The sequence below is a fragment of the Mastomys coucha genome, unplaced genomic scaffold, assembly GCF_008632895.1.
Source record: "Mastomys coucha isolate ucsf_1 unplaced genomic scaffold, UCSF_Mcou_1 pScaffold22, whole genome shotgun sequence".
Taxonomy (NCBI): domain Eukaryota; kingdom Metazoa; phylum Chordata; class Mammalia; order Rodentia; family Muridae; genus Mastomys; species Mastomys coucha.
Window position 1 is genome coordinate 246,340,683 of NW_022196905.1, and position 13,777 is coordinate 246,354,459.

Below are 13,777 nucleotides of genomic sequence, written 5' to 3' on the forward strand. Positions count from 1 at the left end.
CCGCCACAACTCAGGTCTCAGGGAATGACAGCAGAGAAGGAGCAATTCCTGGCGCAGTGTGCTCCATCAGTTAAAGGTACCTTTGAATGAATGTCAGCCCCTTTCTACCTTAGTGCCAGTCGATCGATGCTTCATTAGGACTGAATTGTCTTTTGCTCATGCAACCTTGAAAATGGTCCCTTTAATTACCTGTGAGGAAGTCAGGATCTCTCTCTCTCTCTCTCTCTCTCTCTCTCTCTCTCTCTCTCTCTCTCTCTCTCTCTCTCTCTCTCTCTGTTTTCTTTTGTAGCAGAAGGGGAGGTGGGGGCTATGGACACAAGGGTCATTCACATTTATTTACAGTCTGTATGTCTGTATCCATCACTCTTTCAGAGAGAAACTGAAAGGAGAAGGGAGCGTGGGGGAAGGGAAGATTTAGACAGGAGGGGGAAAAATGGAAAAGAAAGAAATATTGGACCCTGAGGTGAGAGGGCAGGATTCAAGTCCAGACTACAGATCTATTGAAGAGGATTCAGCCAGGCAGGCTTCCACTTGACTTTCTCATCAGCCAGCTTTATGGATTCTCAGCAGCTCCCCTTTATACTGGAGGCTCCTCACATCTCCTCAATGCTAATTACCGGGAGGTGCTAAGTGCAGAGCCAAGCCTGTGCTTTCTGAGAATGCAGGACCTCAAGGAAAAGGACTTGTTGGTTCAATGTTTTACAGGGACCAAGGAGAGACACTCAGTCCAATTGAATCCCTCCCACAGAAACCAAAGGGTTTCCAAATAATTGTAGGCCTAGCAAGGAGAGTCCTAGAAGAAAGTGCATAAATAATCCTGTTTGTTATGCTCTATTAAAAATTCAGAAAGATTTTAAATTCAAGTGATAATCTGGTCATCCTGAGGGATAGGCTTGTATTTAATAGCCAGGCATTTTTACCTATTCAATTATGATGAGAAATATTCTAATGAAGTTATAAGGCTCAGCTGAGGGATGTTAATCACCTGAGTGGGTTCAGTGAGAGCCGTGTTGAAAAACACACCTGAACGGGCTGAGCATCCATCCTCCTAACGTGGTAATTCAGCATTGTATAGAACCCTCCTTCCTTCCAGTCCCCTGGCACTTGGTGATATAAGCCTGAAAACTACAAAGCTCATCTGATTGTCTCTCTAGTGGCCAAATTTCCATCCTAGCATGGAGTCAAGGGTCAGGAATGCATTTCCCACCAAATTTACACAACAGAATAAGATACATTGTTTTACCTCTTTCCTGAGTATACACACACACACACACACACACACAGAGAGAGAGAGAGAGAGAGAGAGAGAGAGAGAGAGAGAGAGAGAGAGAGAGAGAGATGTAACTGCCAAGGATCCTTAGATAAACAATTAGATTTGAATAGCAGATAAACAACAAATTAGGTATTTAGTATGACTCTCTCCTAAATGTTGCATGGGATACATTTCTACTAAATAAATATACCATTTATTTAAAAATCCAAATTCATTTGAGTTGCTTTAAACAACAAAACAACATTTAAGTTTGACATCACATGCAGATTCCTCTCCCCTCCAGATGTTTCCTACAAACAACTGAAAATAGTATCAACTTAAATTCAATCATCATGAAAGGGTTTATTCAAGTGTTTTTGGACCTGGGAGAATGAGGTGCTATGTTGTATGCTGGTGTTTCTACTCCATCTTCTAATTCAGCCTTGCCATCTAAACCCCATCACATCGAGGGGTACGATGGATCTGCTCACTCAGCTCAGCAATATAAAAATGAAAACGAATTCAAAACCAAGCCAAACAAACCAAACCATGATGGCTGTCACTTGCACATGCTCAGTCCTCACCAACATCACCCTCCTGCCACTCAAGTGACCTGGTCCTGTCCATGATGTCTCCTCGGTGGGTGGGTGTGTAGCCCTGTGCAATCACTACCATCACTTCTGTCTCCTGTCTAGCCACAACAGCGAGCCTGCCTAAGCATGAGACCAGTCACTGTGATGCATGTGGGAGAAAACGCATCCTGTGTTCGAAGGCTTTAGTCTTATTCAGGTAGCTGTGTCCTTGCAACAGTAGAAGAATTACCCTAGGAGATAGCTGAGTTGGTTAAATACTTGCTGTGCAAACTTGAAGTTCTATCCGCAGAGCCCATAGCAAAAACTGACCACGATGGTGCATCACTGTAACCCCAGAGCTGGGGAGGCAGAGACAGAGGGATGCCTAGGGCTTACTGGCCTGCCACCTGAGATTGCACCAATGAACTCCAGAGATCCTGTCTCAAAAAATAAGATGGAGTGCTATTGAGGAAGATGCAAGCTTTGACTTTTAGCTTCTGTGTGCACACAGGTACCTGCATATATGCATGAACACGAACATGCTTGTATATAGCCACAGAAAAGATAATAATAACAATAACAACAACAACAACAACAACAATAATAATAATAATAATAACAATTAAAATAAAAATAATCTTCCAGGTAGGGAAACAGGAGGCAGGACTGAGAAGAGAGGCAGAGACGGGGTAGGGAAGTAGAACTACAAAGATTCTCTGTGAGCCTGCTGTCCCTCTGAGGAGCAGGGGGCATGGCATGGCAGGGTCTAAGTATCAGTCTCAATGTGCCAGGTTCTTACACTTTCTCTGAGCTGGGGAGTTAAAGGACATTTTCAGAGCCTTTATTTAATCTGCAAAATAAATAGAAGAATTAGATTTCTAGGTATGTTTTTGACTGAGTGTTTCTAATACTTCATGGTATGAGGTATGAGGAGGAGGCCATATCAAATCCCACATAAATTTACTGAGCCCAGAATAAATATTTATAAAGATGGGAATGTGTTCCAGAGTATAGGTAGATGGAGGCTGGGCATTCAGAATGAGGCACCAGGTCAGGCTGACCTGACACTTTTGGCTAACTGTTGGGTAGACAGGGACAGAGCTGGTAAATCAGAAGAGACTAGAAATGTGGTCTTTGAGATGGCTGCTACTTTCTATTCCAAAAGGACATGCTGTTTGCCTGGATCCAAAGACCATTAACAAACCATAGACCAAACAGTTCATCCCCACATCTAGGAATTTCGGCTGGCTCCCAGCCGTGTCAGCAGCAGCCTATGCTTGCTGCTGTGCTTCTGTCTGTGTGAGGCTCCAGGTGGTAAAGGATAAATATGGAAACTCTGGTCTTGGTTGCAGTAGGACATGTATGCTTACCACACACCAGTGTCAGATCTGGAAAACATTAAAAGAGATACAAAATATGATGCTTTTCCATAATTGTATATGCATGTATATGTGTATATGTGCATGTGTGTACATGTGTACACATGCATGTATTCTTATGTGTGTGTGTGTGTGTTTTCTTGGGAGACAGGCAATGTGATTTCTCCAGACAACAAGGTAACTCTTCTCCCTCCTCCTCCCCTTTTGTTGACAGTAAAATAATTTATGCTTTTACACTTTTTTCACTGATAAAATGGGAACATCAGGGCATAGACTACATTTTTTTTTCTTAAGGAAATTCTGATAGGATTAAGAAGTAAAACTTGAGAACTTTGGTATCCTGAAATACAAAGCAGTATTTCCTCTATCTCTCTCCCACGAGAGTGCACATCTACCCTCAATTAGATGGGAGCATACTTCCACTATTGGATGGAGGTGAGCATTTCCCATGTAGAGCAGACATTTTTGTCTCATAGGCACCCAGGGGACTTAACTGGCCCACATGATGTTGGATGCTTGGGAGCTTAGAAACCCTGTCTCGTGGGCTCATCACCCAAGACACCCAGCAAACACATCATTGTCCAAGCAAATCACATTGTCTACATTAAAAATGATATAACAACAGCCTCTACAGTCAATACCCCAGGGCTAGTCCCTGGAATGCACAGCTACAAGCTGCCTAAGAAGAACAGGCATGATATTCAGAATACAACCCTCTGTTCCCAGACCTGCACTGGCCATAGCGCCAGCTGTGGATTCCTACCATTATCCATACATGTGAGTGTGGGGAGTAAAGCAGTGTGCCTGTATATACTGGGCATCAAAAAGCAATTTCTTGCTGCAGTGACTTTAATGTATTCAGTAACCTTCTGTTTATTTGGATATTATTTGCTGAAAACACTTGGAAAGCTTTGGCGTAAGAGTGTAGGAAAGCCTTGGCTGGGTGTTGATACAGAGCATCGCTCTTCACACACCAGCAACCTGGACCACTTGGGCAGGCAGCGGAGGAGCTGTCTCTCTTTGCTGCACAGCATCAAATAAGGTCAGTGATACTGCTGGTACGCTGCCTTCTTTTATGGTCCATGTTATCGAGGAGACCTGTAAAAGTTTCCTGCTTTTGATATCTTGACCCACAGTGTTGCTTGCATGCTGCTTTGTGGTTTAGAGATTTAAAGAAACAGACAGGGGAAAGGAGTAAGGGAGAGAGTTGGCTTTAGATGGTAAACAGGACTGTAAAGCCGATGGCCTTTTCTTCAAAAGAGAAGGAGGAGGAGGAGGAAAGAAAAGGTGAAGAAGAAGGGGAAAATATAAAAAGAAACAGTCTCAGGACATGGAAGTTTGGGGATGTTCTGGGCTTAGGGACTGGCAGGAGGGATATAGGAGATCCTAAATGGGGCTGTGAGATGGGTCTCAACTAGAATGATATAGAATGGGGAGATAAGTATATGACACACGAGTTTTCAGGGTGAAAGAAAGATTTGGAAGCCCCTAGATGCTCAACTCTTCTAGTTATCAGACAAAAAGTAAAATGTCTGTTTGATTAAAACATTGTTGGGTTTAGTGGGAATTTAGAATACCATGGACTTATGGAATTTGGAGTCTCACTCTTTCAGGGGCACCACATATATCTGTCTCCTGCTTTATCCATGGTTGCTTTATCTGTGGTTATTATTCTAATAACCTGTCTTGGCTAGTCATGTTGGGTTTGATGAATACCCTTGCTGAGGTGACCAGTACAATATGTGTGGTTAGTATAGCATGTCAGGGTGATGGTTATAAACAACAAGGCAGGAAAAGAATCACTAGTTGATGCCGGGCATTTGCTCAATGATCAGAAGGAGCAGATACACTTGGTAATTTTTTTTTTCATCTGAAGCTGGGTAGAATGTCAAAGCCTCAGTCCATGCCTGTGAGTTGATTTTAAGCTGCCATGTCTCTCTATGTTAGCTGACTGACACATGCCAGGAGTGTAGAGTTAGGGACTGTAGGAAGAGCAGGAGCTTTTGAGTGGTAAACGGGGCCACTGGAGTGGTTCATTCTTTCCTAGTGCTGCTGTCTGAATATTAGCTTCTGTCTTGCTTTACCAGGAGGTAGAATTACTTGCCTGGCAAGAAGAGAAACAGTCCTTGACTCTCTTACAGAGGTATGCTGATATGAAAACCACAAGGACTTTGTTTTCTTGTGTGTGTGTGTGTGTGTGTGTGTGTGTGTGTGTATGTGTGTTTACAGTCCTGAGATGCTTTTGAGGTGATTTCAGTGCTAGCCTTGGGTTTGGTATGCAAGTAGAGAGTAACTCTCCACCCTCTATGTCCTCTAGTAGATTTGTTTTTTATTGAATCTTCTTGTTGTATTATGTACAAAATTATTTCCAAATCCTATACAACAGTAGGAACTGAAGAGAGCATATGGTGAGCAGGTAGTAACAGACCTGAAGATGTAGCAAAAGAGGCACTGCTCTTCCATGCCTCAAGTTAGGGTGGCTCATAAGAAAATGATCTTCGAACAGTTAGGCATTTGAGATGGTCATGTGTCAGGTAGCTACGTCCTGCTCACACTCAACATTCAGAATGTTCTTTCTTTCAGTGTTTTGAGACTATGTCTAGGTAGGGAGCCAAAGCTGGCTTCAATCTCTCAGTCTCCTACCTCAGCCTTCAGAGTCACCTTCTGGGACTGCAGGTGTGCACTGCCACAGGTGAACAGGATGTCTTTATGATTGATTACCTACCTTTTCTATCTCACAGCATTTGTGATGATCGTGATGGTGATATTGATGACAAGGAGGAGAATTGGATATGTGTGTGGTGTGCATATGCCACAGTGCCCATGTGGAGGCCAGAAGATAATTCTGTGGACTCAGGTCTTTCAATGGCCCTGACCTCACAGTTTAATCAGAAAATAAAAATCAGAGTACAGTAATAATTAATCAGCATATTTGTCCCTCAATATCCTCAGGTAACAGGTGGGATCCTCGCCTTCCCTTAACGTATCAAAATCCTAAGTCACTCAAAGTCCACTAAATCAAATATTATAGTATTTGCATTTGGCCTGTATAACCCCCCAATAGACATTAAACTTTCTCTAGATCACTTATAATAACTCATATATTACAAATTACATAAATAACTGTTACCTGTTTAGGAAATTATGACCCAAAAGAGTTGACATGTTCAGTACTAAATAGTTTTCCAACTAGTTTTTATTGCCTTTGCAAGGCCCATGGGTGTGGAACTGTGGCTAAGGAGGAGCTTACCCTATAGTCCTAAAAATCATAGAAAGCAAGTGAGCTCCATGTATGATCTATGGAGACAGGATACAAGTTACTTTAAGCCACATCTTTTCTCAATATTCTGCCAGCAAGTCCCAAACATCTTGACACAATTTGAAGACACTACTGTTTGATTAAAGGAAGTCTTTAATGTTTTGATAACAAACACCAAGGCAGTCAGTGATCAGCTCATACCTTCACTACATATAAGGAATAAGAGCAGGTGCCTGTGGCTCTAGCATCATTCTGTATAGCTCCAGAAGAGTGAATTTCTCTTGATACAGAGAGGCACAGTTGACTAATTGTAAGGCATTCTCCTCTCACTAAATATGGAGGTACTCTATTTCTGAAGGTGTTAGAGCTACCCCTGACACCCACATGAAATCGGTTAAGACATGACTTTAGAACTGAAATCACAACACAAGAAAATGCTTTCTTTTGGGGTGGGTACGTACTATTTTCAGTACTGAGCTCAGAGCCATCAGTTGTTGAAGGTTTGAAGATAAGCATCATCAAGGATCATCACATCTACTTAGGCTTGGCCACTCTGTGTTGAGAGGATAAATTCAATTGGTTGTGACTGAGACAGGTCTCTTTTTTGCCCAGCATGTGATGAAATAGATAACTTATTGCTGATATCTTTGGGCTGCTGAGGTCAGATCAACCCTAAGGCAAATTAACATGAGGCTGAAAGGTAGGATCGGCTGCTGCTCACTGAGTTTCTTCTCTTTCCTTTTTTTAATAAAGAATGTCATTGAATTAACCTATGCAAATACATCTTCCCAAATAATAAAACACAGATCCTTTGGTTAAATGTATGCCTACCGTGTATTGCTCTCGTTTTAATAACAGCCGATTAGTTTCTTCCACCTTGGAGCCTTGAAATGTAGCCTCTGACAAATCTACACTCTTGCAGGCTACACAGGAGTGACGTGGAGAAAACCAACCTCAAGTGACAGGGGCAGCTTTAGAGAATCAAGCCTGGCTTCTGTGATTTTTCCCAGATGTGGCCTGGATACCACCTCAGACAGCACATGTCGTAGCAGTATACAATACATACATATACAATATTTAGTGTATACTAAGATACTATTAGTACATGAAATCTGTGACTTTCCAGGTAATTTGGATTAGGTTATAATGAATCTCCCTTTCATATTATACAGAGAGAATGAGCATCTCCTTTCTTTGGCATATTGACTTTTGATGGAATAAAGTTATGGATTAATCATTCAAAAAATATACAAGAATACTAGCTGTTGACCAGTGATGTGCATCTGGGTACCATTGGCCATTGTAAGCAGAAACACCACAGCATCCAAAATCACCAGCTCCAAGAACATGTTCTATTACTTTTTGCTCATTTAAGATTCATATTTGGAATGATTTTAAAAATCATTTTTACTGACGTAACCTTCATGATTTGAGGGATTCTTTTTACTTCACAGATGCACACTCCTTGTGCAGTAATTCACTTTTCCACTTAAGGCTATCTATCCATACTGACAAACAGAGTAATCAGTATGACAGACTGAATCCGTGGAGCTCAGGCCAACTCCATTACCATTAGTAATACTTTTGATTATCTCTGTCTTCTAGAGGTGGACTATGGCATATGTCTCTTCAATTCCACATTCAGTGTCATGCTAGAACCTTAAAACCAATTTTGGTGGAAGAGTTTGCACTGTGGAAATAGGAAACTGTCAGACACTGTAGACAGAGTAGATTGGTGAAGGACTGGTTATTGGTTTGGCTTCTTTATATTTCTTTTTTCAATAGTTTATTGTTAAACACCTATCAACATATCCCCTAACCACTTCAGGAGGCTTGTCTTACGTTTATCTTCTATTATTGTGGTAACATTCTCTGACCAAAGCAACTTAAGTAGATAAAGGATTAGTTCTGGCTTACAGTCAGAGGGACAGGGTCCATCATGGTGGGGAAGGGAACAGAGGCAGGGTGGCGAGGCCAGGCATCACATTATATCACCTAGAAGAAGAGAGTCAGCAGGAAGCAGAACCAGGCTATCAAACCCCAAGCCCACCCAGGGAAACCTTCTAAAGGTTCCATAGCCTCCCTCAACAGTATTACTAGCTGGGGACCAAGCGTCAGAACACATGAGCTTATCAGTGGGGTCTGGGGAGTGGGACTTGGGCTTATCTCCTAGTAAAAAGAATGATAGTGTCCAATTTGGTGGCTGGGTCAGGGAATCACAACTCATGAACTAAATTGTCTACCAAGATCTAAAGAGCCTTTTGAATGAAATAAATCTCTTAAATCTTATTCATGTGGTATATATTTATTTTATGCTACAAAATGTCCCCCAAAAGTCCCTAAGGCCTTTTTGGTTTGGTATATGTGATAATGACAATGGCAGCAGCAGTAAACATAGTTATAAAGTATGATTTTTAAAAGCATTGCCTATATGCCTTCACATTATCTACAGATGCCTGTCTTTCAAATGGAGTTAACGTTAACAGATATTTATTGTGTCTAATATATGACAGCTATAGCTCTAGAGAGGTAAGATACAACATGCAGAGATCCTTGATGTGGGTGTTGTGTCTGTGGGAGTTGAACCTTAAGTACACATTGCAGGGTACAGCAGACAGAACTGGATAGGAGGAACTGAACTGTCTGTGAATGAACACAGTAATTTTCTCTGGAAGGTTAAAGTAGAGGTCAAGACGAAGGTAGTTGAGTGAGGATGTGGAGGATTTCAGGTCATTTTCTTTGTGCCCTAGACATAACTGTAAACACAATGGTTCCAAGACACAAATAGGATCAGTGTGTCAAAGAAGCCCTTGAGGAGACCACCATGGCTGAGCCTCATGGGCAGGGGTTGAGAAAGAGAAAGCCATAAAGGTATGAAGGGTGAGAGTGTTAGTTCACCCTGTAAGCTATTATAACATGATGACATCTAGGTCCCAAAGGGATCTCCCTGGATTTGAGGTCGAGAATAGACTTCAGAAGAGAAAGGCTTCAGTTATGATCCAGGTAAGGGCTGATGTTGCTCTGGTCTTACTGGGGCATAGACCCTGAGTGCTGAGAAATATAGCAGTTGAATATTTTATGTATTTTGAGAGAATGACAAGAAAAAAATCTCTGATGGATTAGATAAGGGTAACGAGATGGGGGAGGGGATGAGGAGAGGGGGGAGAGACAGAGACAGAGAGAGAGGAGAAAATTTGGGGACAATTGAGAATTTGGTGTTTATGTCTTGGGTTATTGTAAGAATGAGATGAACATCTAACAACATGGTTAAGGTGAGAACTAGACAGATTTAGAAAAATAGTTATGTTTAGTTAACTTTCAGATGCCTAATAAAAACCTGAGGAATGATTTCAAGTTGCCCCTTGGCTATTCAACTTTCACTTTTGGAGAGGAAGTCTGAGCTAGAGATACCAGTTATGACGTCCTTTGGGACATGGCTAGTATCTAAAGCTATGGAATTGGATGTAGTCCTCAAGAAAATGATCTATCACAAAAAGAAAATTAAAAATGTTGATGATTTAGAGAAGAAGGGGGGATCATTCAGTCTTCAGCTGGTGGGAATGACTCATTCTAGAGCAATGCAAAGTGATTAACTTTAAGAGTGTGATTAACTTACCTGCGGTAAGAAAGAAGGCAGATGTGAAAATATAGCTGCTGGCTGGTTGGGTGTGATAGTCAGTCTTTGGAAATCCACTTCATGTATCTTCAGTTTCCTTGGTTAAAGGAGGAAGCAAGATCCAGCTGAGAATGAAGATGAAATGGAAAGCATTGGTTTGAGATTAAAAGAGAAAAAGATCATCTTGGAATATGGTGTGGAAAATGGGCTATTAATATTCATTGATGGCCAAGCAGCATAAATGGTACTACTGAGGTCAAGGGTCACGATGTAGGTGTAACTTAGTATTCCTATCACAGTGAAAGTCTATGCAACTATTTTGGTTGGTTCTCTCTCTCTCTCTCTCTCTCTCTCTCTCTCTCTCTCTCTGTGTATGTGTGTGTGTGTGTGTGTGTGCATGTGTGTATGCGTGTGCGTGTTTTTACACCATATATGTAAGGGTATCTATAGAGGAAGGAAAGAAAGAAAGAAAGGAAGAAAGAAAGAAAGAAGGCAAAAAGGCATAAGTTTTCCTGGATCTAGGATTACAGGCAGCCACCTGAAATTGGTGCTGGGAATTAAACTTGGATCTAGTATAAGAGCTGCAAGTACTCTTAGCCACTGAGCCATCTCTGTGTCCCCTTTAATACAGATGTTAAGTGGAAGATCAAAATCTAGGCAGCCTGGCCAAAGAACCTACCCTCTTAAGTACATGAGACATGCTTTTAAACCTAACCCAAGTGCAACTGTAATTTTTGCTTTTAACCATGAACATTAAAACACATAATATTCTACCAGTGGGTTCCCAATTCAGGTCTTTTGAAGACTACATCCTTAATTTTTAAAAATTTCTGTATAAAAATTCTTAAGTGTAACAGAAGGATACATTCTGGGTGGGTGTTTCTTGACGGAGGACTTCTTATGGAGAGTTATTCAAAGGCATCTGAATAGTAGGAGGTGTTGACCTGGCAAGTTGGAAAAGGTCCATCTAGACATATTAGGCATCTGGCCAATTTTTAGCATCACTAAAGGACAATGAAAGGTAGCTAGAATGGACCAACTTGAGCCCCAAACCAATTAGATCTGGGACAAAGAATTTTTTTAGAAAAGGCAAGGTAGCTAAAATCTTGAAGTCACTGTTTGTCTGTCTGTTAAGTTCCCTCAACAAATAAGAACTATTCTAAATGATGAAAGTTCTCTGGTGTCTGTGGCCTAGAGTAATTTGTAACCTGTGTTTCATCTATCTTGCTGACCAGGAGCATTCAAATGACCCTTAGACTTGCATCTTGTTGGTCTTATTTCTCACAAATAACACTAATGATTCCAAATACACACAAAGCCCAAATGAGGTGACAGACAGGTTCAGTTTGAGTTCACACTTGGTCATCATGCATTTTCTGAGCCAAACCCTAGGTTGACAAAGATGGATAAAATTCAGGCCTGACCCCATGAGGACTGTGATGTAGAGATAATAAGTAAACAGCACTAGTGTTCCCTGAGAAAAGTGCCAGAGAGTAAATGTATAACAGGTAACATCTCAGATGTCATAATGAGATTACTTAATCATAGAAGTCTCTAGAAAACAAAAGAGTGATGATAAAAATCATAGCATAGAACTTTGTACCCCTTACCAAAACAAAGAGACATCAAGAGAAGGCAATGGTTTGTAGGTCCTCACTAGTGTTGTGTTGGCAGCCTTGGGCATATGCTAGAGATCTACAGCTCTAGTTTAGGAGGCCTGAAGGCCTAATTTAATGACCTTGATAAGAAAAATAGGTTTCCAGCCATAGAATCACATATCTAAATGTCCTGGTCACATTTGACAATGTTCGAAGAGGGTACATAACCTGTGATGCTGTTAATATATCTGTACTGCTGACTTTAGTGGAGTTCATCCAAAAATGCTGCTAAGAAGTATATTCCACTATAGAGATGAGTTTTAAATTGGAAGGCAGTTATTTTCTGAGAACTTTCTACTGTCTCATTGCTTCCCATCATACAGAACCCCAGATCACTTAATTAAGCTACCAGGAAATAGACAAACAGTTGGAATGTGGTTGCCACTACTATAACTTCTACAGTTATTCCCATGCTTGAAATGAGAATGGGAGTGTCGTTTTCCCATGAATTATGATCTATTTTCCAATGCCATTGGCTCCTTTGGAGGTGCGTCTCTTCCTCATGTCTTTCTGCAGACTCTGAAAGGTGCTGTCACATTTGATGTCTAGATAGTTGTCTTTGGTCAGAGTGATGTCAGCTGAACTCAGCATGCTCCAAGAAGGCAGCATCAATGGCAAGGTGGTTCTCTGTCTCTGAGTGATATCACTGTACCCTGCCAGCCTACAGAGTTAAATTTATTTTCACAGGAAGCTTTTGAAGCCATAACATGAGTGAAACCTGCTGAATTAGATTCTCAAAAGGAGCCAAGATAGGGTAGAATTTATTATTGTTGCTATTGTTAATTTATTTTATTTTTAAAATTTCCTCTCTTGACATCAAACTCCTCGATGTTTTCATCTTCTTTACTATGCAACAGTGGATCTGAATCTTCTGAGTGCTGTGACTCTTTAATACAGTTCCTCATATTGTGGTGAGCCCCAAACATAAACTTATTTTCGTTGATATTTCATAACTGGAATTTTGCCACTGTTAGAAACTGCAATGTAAATATCTGTGCTTTCCAATGGTCTTAGGTGACCCCTGTGAAAGGATTGTTCACCCCCCTAAAAGGGTCACAACTGTCTCTACAGGCTTGTTTCTGTTAGCTCACCTGAAAGTGCTAGTAAATATCTTGATGAGGACAGTCTTCTGGAGCAGACAGCTGCTCTATACAGTGGCAGAATAGCCATTAGCATGTAAGAGGGCTAGGTAAGAGCCTTAAATACTGGCCTGGGGCTATGATGATGGCTTATGTGATAAAGTACTTGTCACAGAGGAATGAAGACCCAGTTTGGATCCTTAACACATATGTGGAAACCAGGAGTGAAGGCACATACCTGTAATTCAAGCACTGGGGAGGTTGAAATAAGAGGACCCCTTGGGCTCTCTGAGCAGGTAGTATTAATAAATCAAGATCTACTTCAGTCCAATGAAAGACCCTGTCTCAAAAAAATGTGGAGGGGTTAGGGAGACTGCTCATTGAGCAGTGTGCATGCTATACAAGTGTTAGCACCTGGGTTTGCATCTTTAACATCCATATAAAGGCTATGTGCTCTGTGGTACATGTCTGTAACCATAACACTGTAACATGGACACAGGCAGATCCAGAGGGTTCACTGGCCAGCTATTTCTTGTAAAATGGAATACACACACACACTATAGTGGAGAGTGATAAAAGATACTCAGCGTTGACCTCTGCCATCTATGTACATGTACACAGGTACATGCATACATGAACACATATGCAAGCATCCAATACACATGAATGTAAACACACATATATGGAGAGAGACAGAAGCAGAGATGAGAGATGGAGAGAGGGAAACAGAGGCAGAGAGATGGAGGAATATAGGACTGACCAATGACTTGATTTTTGAGACCCTTGGTGCATTTTTTCTCTCTCTTAGAATAGAGGAAAACTGCTCGCTCACAAAGTATGTTGTTTTTCAATAATGCATTTATGCTGTGTGACCTCGCTTTTGCCATACTTGTATTTCATACCTAACCATCTTCAAGGAAGCCTCAGCTTATTAATTGCTTAGCGTGGTATGTTGCATGTGG